Raw genomic sequence first — 13,613 nt, 5'->3', positions numbered from 1 at the left:
TGGTTGAGAAGCTGCAGGTGTAGTCACCAGCGGGTGTTCAGGCTGCCCCACGGGATCAATGCAGAGACTCGTCTGTTAGTGAATCTTTCTGGAATCTCATGCTTTCCGCTTCTCCATGGCCGCCACAGCATCTGCTCAGGATATGGCCTGGTCCAGGATTTTGGAGACCTCTAGAAGTCCTCTATGGTTGGCATTATCTCTTCACACGTCTTAGATCATGTTTTTATTGTAATATTTTTTAATGTCAAATAATTTTTTTGTAATAAAAAATGGGGTTGCGCTGTCGCCCCACAGCAAGAGGGTCGCTAATTCGAGCCTCGGCTGGGTCAGTTGAAATTTCTCTGTAGGTTTTGAATGTTCTCCTTGTGTCCGTGGAGGTATCCTCTAGGTGCTCCAGTTTCCCCCATAGTCCAAAGACATGCGCTATGAGTGAATTGGGTAAAATTGTCCATAGTGTATGTTTGTGAATTAGTGTCTATTGGTGTTTTCCAGTGATGGGTTGCAGCTGGAAGGGCATCCGCTGTGTAAAACATATGCTGGATAGGTTGACAGTTCATTCCGCTGTGGCAACCCCTGATTAATGAAGGCACTAAGCCAAAAAATATTTATAAATGAATAAAAAAAAAGGTGTACATTATATCTGTGAACTACATAAACACTTTACAGTTTGTTTTGTGATTAAAAGTTATTGTGTTATAAAGCATTGAGCTTTAAAATATGATATTAGCATTTAAGGATAACTCTGTTGTTAAAATATTGCACCCTTTTTTGTATTCATGCTTGATTTACTATTACAGAAGGGCACATTTTATTTTATTAACTCTAGGGGAGGATTGTTTTTTTAATGGTGGCTGAATTCCAACCTTCTGTTAAGGATGGTTTGATGCTTTTCCCAGTTCTGATTATGAGAAAGAACAAACAGAGAAAGAGGGAAAATATAATCAGCGTGGCTTCGTCAGCATTGCCCTTATCTGCTGTTTGAACACCATTATATTCAACCTTGCATGATTCATTAGAATGTTCTAAGTTTCGGTATGAACAGTTTTTTTAAGGGAGCGTTAAAAGATTGTTGGATAGGTATCTCACTAAAACAACTCTGAAAGCCTATCACTTTCTCCTCTCACTTACAAACGCACGCGTGTGAATTTGTACGCTGTGTTCCAAGAAAGACTCGTTAGAATGTTCTGTCGTGCATCAGCACTATTTCCCAACTATGTGTGCAGCGTGACACACGTAACATCATGACATCTTATACATGTCAGAAAGATCAGTTACATTTCCTGCAGCAGCTGCACTGTACCCACCAACTCAAATAAACACAATGTATTTGCAGGCTGATAATAATATTATGAAAGTAACACACACACACACACACACATACACACAGAGAAAAACACATGAAGAAAATGCAGATTATTTATTTATTTATGTTTAGTTTTATTTATTTATGATTATTTCTTTACATAGAAACGTTATACTACTATACTACTTCTACTATTACTACTACTACTAATAATAATAAGTATTATTATTATTGTGATTATGTACTTAGTTTTCATAATGTTTTATTGCAATAATCCTTTTATTTGCCATTTTATTTGCTCATTTAGAGTATGTAACTTGAATTATGGACATTTGTGACAAAAATTATTGAACATTAAGATTTCATCATCTCAGTGCTGGAAAAAAATAAACTTTCTAATGATGTGTATAATAATACTTGGCTGAAATAAAGCTATTTGAAAATCTGGAATTTGAAGATTCGACAGAAATCTAAATGATGAGAAAATCATCTTTAAATTTGTCCAAATTATGTTCTTAACCATGCATATTTCTATTTAAAAAAAAAAAAGGTTTTGACATAATCACATAAGGAAATTTACAAAATGTCTTCATGGAACTTGATCTTTACTTAATTTTCTTATGTCATTTAAGAAAAATTGCAAATCTCTTTATACAATGTATTTTGGCTACTGCCAAAACTGTACCCATGCAACAGCAGTCTGGTCTTGTGGCCCAGCCAGGGTCATATTTAATTGTTTTAGTATACAGACAATGCTATCGGAATTATTCCCAATCAGACAGAAAAACAACAAATGTTTAGTACTCTGAAATCTGGACCATATTAAGTGGTCATTCAATAACAAGCAATTTCAGACACCAGAAAGTATCCAAAATTACCCCTGATTGCTCTATAGTGCACACTGTAGAAAGAAATATATGTTTCACTGTAAAAAAAAAAAGTTGACTCAACTTAAAATTGTAAGGTATCAAACTTCAGGACATTTTTTAGTTGACTGAACTTTTAACCCATTTACTGCACTTCACTCGATGTCCTGAAATTTGTTGCCTTAAAATGTTAAGTTGATTCAACTTTCTTTTTTTTTTCTTTACAGTGAAAAATATATTGACAGACCATTGTAAAGACTACCTATGCTAACGACTGCCATAATGAACATGATTATGATTATTAAAAGACAGCTTGAAGACATAAACAAATTATATTGTAAAAGTCCTTAATTGAGTTTTGTGTTTTATCTATCTCCTGTCTGTGCATGTCCAGATTTCTGCACTTGCAGTCATGTCCATAGACAGTCATAAATTGCATATAATTTGTTTAATCATATAGCTCATACAGCTCTGCTTTTCTGTGCTGTAGTTCCCTCTGTTGCATTAACTGAAAAAAAAATGAATGAATGGATGAATGGATGAATGAATGTATGAATGAATGAATTATTGATGTTTTCTAAAGAAATGTGATGTAACACTACAAGTCATCCTTATATCCCCATAGGAGTTATTTTTTGTTTTCCTGTGATTGCAAATACAAAAAAAAAGCCAGGATGAAGTGTGGCCAAGTACTGGATGTTCTTTCTTTCTTTTTTTTCAGTTAGTTTGAGGTGCACTATTAGCACAAGTTAATCAATTACTAACTGTTTTCATTGTAAATTATTTGTAAAATGATGCTGAAGTACAAATTACAAAATGTTCAAAGAAAAGTCTAAACTTCTTTTCTTTTATATTTATTTTTTATTTAGTCAGCTTTCACAAATCTCCCCTTTTTGTTCTAAATGTTACTCCAGGGAGGCATGTTAAAGGTATATTTAACATAAAATTGAAAATTCATCATTTACTCACCCTTCTCTTAACAAAACCCGTTTAAGTTTCTTTTTGGAAACTGGTACAGCTTCCGTAGACTTTCAAAGTATTTGTTTTTCTTACCATGGAATGTATGTCAATGATTCCCGGTTTTATATATTTTTTTTGTTTCAGAAAAAGAAACTCGGTGGGTGCATTGAAAAAAAAATATTCAAAAATGATTCCTTGCATTTACTAAATTTAAGTTAAGTGGATGTAAACAATTTATTTGGACTGAATTTGAACAAACAAGTAATGTTGAAAATTACAAAATTATTATTTTTTTAAATCAACATATAAATAGTTTGCAACAATTTTATTGAGTTAATATATATATATATATATATATATATATATATATATATATATATATATATATATATATATATATATATATATATATATATATATATATATATATATATTAACTCAACAAAATTGTTGCAAACTATTTATATGTTGAATACAGTTAAAGTCAGAATTATTAGCCCCCCTGAATTATTAGCACCCCTGTTTATTTTTCCCCCAATTTCTGTTTAATGGAGGGCATATTTTTTTCAACATACTTCTAATCATAATAGTTTTAATAACTCATCTCTAATAACTGATTTATTTTATCTTTGTCATGATGACAGTAAATAATATTTAGCTAGATATTTTTTAAGACACTTCTATACAGCTAAAAGTGACATTTAAAGGCTTAACTGGGTTAGTTAGGTGAACTAGGCAGATTAGAGTAATTAGGCAAGTTATTGTGTAACGATGGTTTGTTCTGTAGACTATCGGAAAATAAATTAGCCTTAAGAGGCTAATAATTTTGTCCCAAAAAGTTTTTTAAAAAATTAATTACTATTTTTATTCTAGCCGAAGTAATACAAATAAGACTTTTTCCAGAAGATAAAATATTATCAGACATAATGTGAAAACTTCCTTGCTATGTTTAACATAATTTGAGAAATATTTCAAAAAGAAGAAAAAAATGAAAAGGGGGCTAATAAATCTGACTTCATATACACACACACACACACACACACACACACACACACACACACACACACACACACACACACACACACACACACACACTGTAAAATATCAATAAATTAGCAGCTTTATTTTATGATTAATGTTTTTATTTTTCCCTTTTATTAATGCTTTTGAATGTCAGTATGAAACTTTGATGTTTACCTTTAAAAGTTGGAAAAAGATACTTTTATTAACATTTTTAGTAGTTGATTGTGATATATGGTTTGTTGGTGTTACAGTACAAAAACCTGATAATAGGCTGACAGTACATTTTCTGTTATTTCACAGATTTATTTATCTATTATTTCTTATACATTATATTATTTCAATTTCAACTATTTAAATGCTAATAAAAGTCACTTTGTTAAACTGAGACTAGAGACTAGAGTTGAATTTTCAACATCAAAAGTCGACAGAGCAGAGTTCAAGGTCCCAAGGTCCCATCACATTCCTAAATAAGCAAAGGTCAAGGTCAAGGTCAAAATTATAAGCCACTTTAAGCTATATTTGTTTTCGATAGTCTACAGAGCAAACCATCGTTATACAATAATTTGCCTAATTACCCTATCCTGCCAAGTTAACCAAATTAACTTAGTCAAGTCTTTAAATGTCACTTTAAGCTGTATAGAAGTGTCTTGAAAAATATCTAGTCAAATATTATTTATTGTCATCACGGCAAAGATAAAATAAATCAATTATTAGATGAGTTATTAAAACTATTATGATTAGAAATGTGTTGAAAAAAAACTTCTTTCCATTAAAAAAAAAATGGGGAAAGAAAAAAAAACAGGGAGGCTAATAATTCAGATTTTTAACTGCATATAAATATTATACAGTATGTTCCTCAAATGACCATAGAGAGGTGCTATTGCGGTCTATACTGGCTGAAACTTGAGGTCTACATTGTGTCCATTAAAAAGATTTCTGCTGAACTAACAATCACACTTCCTAATTAACAAGCATTGATTTGAATAAGTCTCTTTTAATAAACTTGCTTAAGTCATGTAAAGGTTTAAGTGTATTGTTTTGATTAATGAGGTGTACAGGATGCGTCAGGGATGTCGGCACACCAGGCCAAAGGATCAGAGTTGGTGGAGAACAAGGGAAATAACAGGCGATAACCCTCTATCCTGTGCTAAAGTGAATGACGTGAGAGAGTTCACGCAAAGTCACACTTATTCCCTTGCCGATAACCTTTGTGTGAGAAGGGATGGGAAATCTCTGGTGTGAAATCACCAGCTGAAGAGCTTCTGGAAAGTGCAAGGTCTGCTTGCCACTCACACACATAAGACTGTATAAACATTTGCTAAAAGGGATAGTTTACCCAAAAATGAAAAACATCCTTACCGTTTACTCACCTTTTTCTGATGAACTCAAAAGATAGATATTGTGCAGATTATTATATCTATGATCTTGTAAAGAATGTTGGAAACTCGTAGTCATTAATATGTCTAATAGCAAACAATAGAAGTAAAAAGGACATTTACCAACAATCCTTAAAATATCTTTTTCTGTGTTCATCAGAAGAAAGAATCCTAAATGGTTCAATAAACGATGGCAGACATTTCATTTTTGGGGGAACTACCTTTAGTAAGAACTTCACTGGATAATTTCACATTAATTGATTTTTCCAAATTATTCATTCATTTATTTTCCTTGGCTTAGTCTCTATTTCTGAGGTCAGCACAGCGTAATGAACCGCCAAATAAAGCAGCATATGTTTTATGCAGTGGATGCCCTTCGCGACCCAGCACTGGAAAACACTCATCCACACTCATTCACACACACACTCATACACTACGGCCAGTTTAGTTTATTCAATTTACCTATAGTGCATGCCTTTGAACTCTGGGGGAAATGGGAGCAGCCAGAGTAAACCATGTGAACATGAAGAAAACATGTAAACTCCACACAGAAATGCCAACTGACCCAGCCGGGACTCGAACCAGCTACCTTCTTGCTAAAAGGCAACAGTGCTAGCCACTGTGCCTCATATAATTTCTCCTATTGTTGGTAAAAATCAAATTCATTGCTTTTGGGTTGTTTGCTTTTGTTTGTTTTTAATTACGTTATCTACATAGCATTATTAACTTTACTGTAGTTTTCAAAACATTTGTACTATATATGTTTGCAGGGTGGTGTACTAATTTTCTGACCATGAAAATCAACTGCAAAATGATATTTAAGCATGATTTTTGTTTAAAAAAAGGAAGACAAAAACAACAAAACATTAGAGAATCATTTTTAGAAATAATGCAATCTTAATTGTTCAAATTTGAAGGCAAGTACATCTATATAGCACATTTCATAGACAGTGACTATTCAAAGTGCTTTACAAAAACAAGAATAAAAGAGACGAGTATAAGAAAATAAGAACAAATAATAAAAGTTATTAAAACAGATGAAAATGTGTTAAAAACAGACTGAAAAAGAAAAGAAAGACATATTAGTGTGATCTATTGGACGTAGCACAGTACTTATTAAGTAAAGGCACAGCTAAACAGATGTGTTTTAAGTCTTGATTTGAATGTGCCCACTGTTGGAGCACATCTGATCATTTCGGGAAGCTGATTCCAACAGTGGGGGGCATAGTAGCTGAAGGCCAACTCACCCTTCTTTGACTGAACTCTTGGAATTTTTAGTTTATATGATCCTAAAGATCTGAGTTATCTGTAGAGTTTGTATTCAGTGAGCATATCTGTAATGTATTGAGGTTCTAGGCCATTTAGTGATTTATAGACAAGTAATAATTCTTTAAAATCTACTCTGAATGTAAATGGGAGCCAGTGTAAAGACCTGAGGACAGGTGTGATATGCTCTGATTTTCTGGTTCTGGTTAGAATCCTGGCCGCAGCATTCTGGATGAGCTGCAACTTTCTGACTGTCATTTTGAGAAGGCCAATGAGGAGTCAATTACAGTAATCCACCCTACTGGTGATAAAAGAATGAACAAGTTTCTCTAAGTCTTTACTGAAAACAAAGCATCTAAATCTTGCAATGTTTTTGAGATGATAGTTTGCTGATTTACTTACTGTTTTGACATGACTACTGAAACTTAGATCTGATTCCAGAATAACACCAAGTTTCTTGACCTTATTTTTTGTTGTTTGACCCTTAGAGCCAAGAAAGTGTCAATGTGGCTGAAGTCATTAGTAAGGCGAAGTAGATCAGAGTGTCATCAGCATAGCTGTGGTAGGAGATTTGGTTCTTTCTCATTATTTGGCTCAGTGGGAGCATATAAAGGTTGAACAGTAGAGGTGCCAGAATTAAACTTTGTGGGAGTCTACATGTCCACCTCGACCTATGGTTACCTATAAGCAGGGGCGGATTTAACCAATAAGAAAGGTAAGCAGCTGCTTATGGCCCCTGGAAATCTGAGGGCCCCCAAATAAATACTTATAAGTATAAATTATACATATAAATTATATAAAATCATTTTCTGTCATATTTTGTATGATGAGGGTCTAAAAAATAAGTTTAATGTTTTTTACATTGCAAATGTGTCTCCCACCCTCAATCATGGAGAAGTCCAGCAGTCAAATTAGGTGAAGATTTTGTTTTAAAAACAAAATAGTTTGTATATATTTTTAGTTGTGAATTCATTTTCAGAAAACAAATCAACTAAAAAGTTTTACAAGATGCTTTACATGTTGTTATTGTTTTGCAATAAAACAAAGGAGATTGAGTAATATAAGAATAAAAACAGCAAAATCTTGTACCTTTAATGATTGTAGCACTAGGAAGTGACTTTCTCTCTCGACTTTTCTCTCGCAAGGCATCACTAGTCTCCCACGGACATCACTAGTCTCTCATTAGGTATGTCCCAAATCTATGCTCTATTCCTCACCATTTTGTCAAATAAATAGTGTAAGTAGAGCGTTCATACTCAACGTTTTAACAATTACAATGAATGATGAACCAGAAAAAGAAGTTTGGAATGTTGAATATATGCACTGATATAAAATGCATAGGAGAACCTTGATGAATCCAAACACGGAATTATTTATGTCTTATGAAAAATATGATTACTTCTCTTGGATTGAGTGTCTAAAATAACAGCCAGAACTCCAACAAAGCCTACCATAAATCCTCATTGTGAAACTTCAAAGATGGATAATATGTCACCAGAAAAAAAAAAGACCTTAATACATGGTGGAATTTTCTTTCAGGTGAAAATTAAATTCCTGAGCTGATTATTGCACAAGCCTTTTTATGGCATCTTTTTCAGTTGTGAAATGACTTGCAGGTGCAAGAGAATGCGCGTTGTGTTATTTTACAGTCCTGTCAGAAAAGCAGCCATGTGTTCTTGTGTTTCTCAGTACTCTATTCTTAAAGGGCCGGTTTAGCCAGATGGCAGGCAGGGTGGTTCAGTGTCTCTCTTTCGCGAGCCAAGCCAAACACTGGCTTCAGCCGTACAGCTCTCCGTTTCTGCGGGCCTCGCGCTCTGAGCACGAGAACAATGTGGGTTTGAAGCCTCCTGAGTTCCCCTCTGCCAGACACCAACAGGAATGAGAAGAATTCCAAGTTATTAGAGAGAGAAAGATCATGTTCTGTGGATTAACGGAAAGGCTAAAAATACTTTGATCTCCTAACGGACTCCAAGTAGTCTTGTATCTTGGAGGAAACACCGTATGCCGCACATTTTTAAGCCCATAAACTTTAGCGGAGGGGGAAAAATTTTGGAGAGCGATCAGTCTGGAGCTGGGTGGCCAGAAAGCAGATAGAAACCTCTTTGTGTGTCAGCACATGCTGATATGGGATTTTTAAGATGCAGCACAGTTAGCGTTACTTACTACTAACTGGCGTCCAAGTCCTTCTGACTACTAATGTCTAATTAAAACTCGAACAAAGAGATTATATTAGGCCCTTAAAGATTATTTTCTTGATTAAAGGCAGTGGTGCATGATTGCATTACCTTTTGATTGTAGGCAGAATTAAATCTTTTCGGCTAATCACCTTTTGCTTGGGTTTAGGTTTAGAAAATCAAATGGTGCGTTCAAATCACTTTGATCAGAGAAAGATGTCCATGTGTTTTTTCTTCCAAAAACACAGCAAGATGTTTTTTTAACCTCAACTTCTACAAACTGAAGAATGAAGAATACACATTAAGCATTTTTATAAATTAAAACATTATGTATTGCACTATAGCTAGAGTAATTATGGTACTTCTTTTGCACTTGAACAGATGCTGCAATGATTGTGTCTGCCAAATTGTCTTACTGACACACCTCAAACTCGGAAACTTAGGGCTTAGACAAACGATGCATTCAGTCATGTAGGAAAGATTGTATTTTATTGGCTTCATGTGGCCTTCACGTGCTATCAGAATTATTGTAAGTAATACAAGTTTCCTCAAATGACCTCAGAGGTCTTAAGCATCTTTGGGAAACTCTCATTTGTATATAAAAGTTGAAGTTGGATGGCCCATGTCTGTTAAATTTAGTAGTGTGGAGAATGTAGAGTGAATTTAGAGATTTATTTTGAATTAAAATGACAAATAGCACAAAGACAGCATGTGTTCAGAATTATCATACAGCACATTAGAAATGGTTTAACTAAAGATTTTCCTTCAAAACAGTTAAGAAATCGAAAAAAGTGTAAGAAACCAGATTTTCAATCACAACAAATTAAAACATTTGTCATTTTCTGGGGAAAGAAACTCTCTAAATAACAACTATTTTATTTGAAAATTGGAAAGAAATGCTCAGACCTTTCATAAAAAATTTAACAAATATTAACTTTTTTCTCAGTCACACACTTAATCTAGAGGAACTAAGTGCTTATAGTATAACTGGTTATAATAGCATTCAAAAGGTTTCACAAAGTTCAGTCTCATGTTACATTAATGTTATAACATTATTTGAATCATTATTTAAGACGTTCCATCCACAATGCATAAATGTTCAAAGAATGTTTCCCTAACGTTCTCAGAAAGTTATAAAAATCCTATTGTGGGAATTCCTTATAACGTTTAAAACATTACTTTATTATTTAATGTTTTAACATTTTTTATTTTATTTTATTTTTTTTTTGTTATAATAAGGTTATTCAAAACATTTTGATCTAATGTTACATTGGGGTTCTCTGAAAATTATTTAAAACATTATTATACATGTTCCAAGAGTATTTTTCTATCAATGTTACATTCTGTCAACATTTACACAACTTTTAAGAGAAGTAATGGAATGTGCTGAGAAAGTTTTTACCCATATTCATCACCACCATCTGGTCTTGTTTCAACAACCCGGACAAGCTGCCTGCTTCCTTCGTCAAATCTATATTATGATAAAGAAAGCAAGTTATATTCAGGTAAGTTCAAAGAATATATAAAAGACTTTCTACTCACCTGCATGTCTGCTAGATGTGATTGATACTGTGAACAAAGAACGACTGTTTAGTTACTCAGTTGCCTCCTGCATTATGATGTTATTTTGTTATCAAGAACCAAAAGTGTGGACAAATCCTGTTAAACTTTACATACCTTTGTTACGCCTGTAACTTACTAAATAAAGTTCTGCAAAAATACTTTATTTACATTTACAGCAATATTTATCTTGCTATAAATGTATTTAAGGAATTGTATCTTTACTGTAAAAAACACAGAAATCTTCCCAATGGAACTTTAAAATACTGTAACATTCTGCATAACTGTCTTACAGTAAAATACAATTCATATACAGTAAAATACTGTAATTTACTAAATAAAATTGCTAACATAACTTTAATGCTTATAACAATTAGACTTACTGAATAAAACATTAAAAATATATAATAATAAATATAATAATTTAGATTTTTCAGTGACCTACTGGAAAACACAACACAAAAAAAAATGGTTCTAAAAGGTTATTTTAAGTTATAAAAACATTCCCCATTAGTTATTTAACTAAAAAAAAAAAAAAAAAAAAAAAAAAAACGTTTTTAAAAGTTAGAAAAGTCTGGCTTTTTACTTTTTTGGACAGTTTTAACTTTATTTTTTTTTATTTTAAAATCGTTATTCCAAAGGTTTTCAAGTTTCAGTTTTAGTTTCAGTGTCATGTTGTATTAATGTTTTCAGAAGGTACACCTCTCATCTGTAATGGTCTTCAGGTGTGTTTATCTCATAAATACATTCTTTCTGACATGAATACACCAAAACTCAGGTATTATTAGCACACTAGAATGGAATGATTGTTTGAAAACTTTTAGCTGAGTCAACCACTAAATCCACAGGGGCACACTTCACTAGCACACCAATGTTTGACTGAAAACTAGGCCTTTGCAAACAGCTGTTGTAAGCAATGCATAACAACAATCTTGGTATGTTTCATTACACATAATTCATATGTGCAGCATGCATACCTCCTCAAAGCTTTGTAGATGCTGACACATATGCCTGTGGGTCGCCCTCCACCCCAAATAGCTTGAATAGCTCCGGTGATGCACTGGCCTTTGTGGCTTACAAGTCAACGTGTTTGAGAAAGTTAAAGTAGTGCAAATGTTTTCTTGTCAGCCCCTTAAGTATGGCTAATGTGTAATTTGTGTTTACAGGAGAGGTTAAGACTGTGGCCGTCCTCTGTGGTAATTCCGAAAGTCACTCACTTAAGGTCTTCTCTGATTTCTGTGAACCGGGGTCCGCAAAACATCTGTATCCTCCAAACATTTGTCAAAGTAACCAGTGGAATTTTTACATAACATGGCTTCCCAGTTTAGGATATGAGGGTGTTTATGTGGTTAAGTCATTTTCAATGGATATTTTCAGTGGTAAATTTCAATTCAGAGAATATCCAATGACTCTTTATGTTAGGGATGAGTGAAACCACATTTTTTACAGTGCAGTACCAACGTATTCAATTAAAATACCTTTTTATGTATGATTTCCAAAGACAAACTTGATATAGTCATCGTTAACATAAATGTAAAATTGTAATCATACACTGTAAAAAAATATTAATCGTCTTTACTTAGCAAATAAGTGAGTAAACTTGTTGCCAAAGCATTTTTAAGTAAATGAAAAGTCATTCATTCATTTTACTTCAGCTTAGTCTTTATTTTAGAGGTCACCACAGCGGAATGAACCACCAACTATTTCAGCATAGCTTTTTTTTACGCAGCAGATGCCCTTTTAGCTCTACTCAGTACTGGGAAACATTGATACACACTCATTTGCAAACACTCGTAAATGAACAAACGTGCAGAATTATCTGGAAGATGTAGTTCTACTGGGCGACGCAGTGGCGCAGTAGGTAGTGCTGTCGCCTCACAGCAAGAAGGTCAATGGTTTGAGCCTCGGCTGGGTCAGTTGGCATTTCTGTGTGGAGTTTGCATGTTATCCCTGCGTTCGGTCGGGTTTCCTCCGGATGCCCCGGTTTCCCCCACAGCCCAAAGACATGTGGTACAGGTGAAAAGAAAATGAATGAATGAATAAAGATCCATTAGTGGTCGCCAAATTCGATAGTTCTAGAAAATTATCACAGTGCTGGAGTAATTATGGAGAAGTCTGGGACTATGTTCACATATTTGGCAATGTCCCAATATACAAATTTATTAGCAGGAGGTTAAAAGGGAGGTTAGTAAAGTTTTAGGATACGACATATCAATGCACCCAGTATTTTTTTTTATTTTATTTTTTTTATGCTTAATGACTTTTCCCCCCTGATCAAGTTAGTAAGTCTCACCTATTTGCACTACATATAATATTAACAACAGCTAGGTAAATAGATGAACAGTGAACTGGATGAGCAGTACCTACTTTGACAGAATGGACACAGAGGCTGCATCAGATTTACAGTTGAAATCAGAATTATTAGCCCCCCTGAATTAATATCCCCCTGTTTATTTTTTCCCCAATTTATGTTGAATGGAGAGATTTTTTTCAACACATTCCTAAACATAATAGTTTTAATAACTCATTTCTATTTTTCACGAAACTTTTAATAACATTTAAAGGCTTAACTAGGTTAAGGTTAATTAGGCAGGTTAGAATAATTAGGCAAGTTATTGTTTAACAATGGTTTGTTCTGTCGACTATCGGGAAAAAATAGCTTAAAGGGGTAATAATTTTGACCTTTAAATGGTTTTAAAAAATTAAAAACTGCTTTTATTCTAGGCAAATAAAACAAATAAGACTTTCTTCAGAAGAAAAAATATTATCAGACATTATCAGAGTTCTTGCTCTGTTAAATATTATTTAAAAAATATTTTTAAAAGGACAAAAAATTTAAAAGGGGGCTAATAATTCTGACTTCAAAAATGAATATATTTGAGAAAATGACTGCAGATTTGTAGTTGAAATCAGACATTTTCCAACAGACCTGCAAATTAATCGATACATACTTGATCTTTGAAATGCTGTCAGGGGCTTTGCTGTAGTTATTGTCTTTGTACTAGAGTTTATTTATTCAATTATCTACTTTCCCTTTTTTAATGTATTATCTTTTTTTCAAGCTTTCATTATTATCCTTTATTAT

This window comes from Danio rerio, chromosome 19 (assembly GCF_052040795.2).
Source record: "Danio rerio strain M-AB ecotype USA chromosome 19, GRCz13ab, whole genome shotgun sequence".
Lineage (NCBI taxonomy): Eukaryota > Metazoa > Chordata > Actinopteri > Cypriniformes > Danionidae > Danio > Danio rerio.
The sequence above is the reverse complement of the archived record's forward strand: the minus strand, read 5'-3'. Positions refer to the sequence as shown.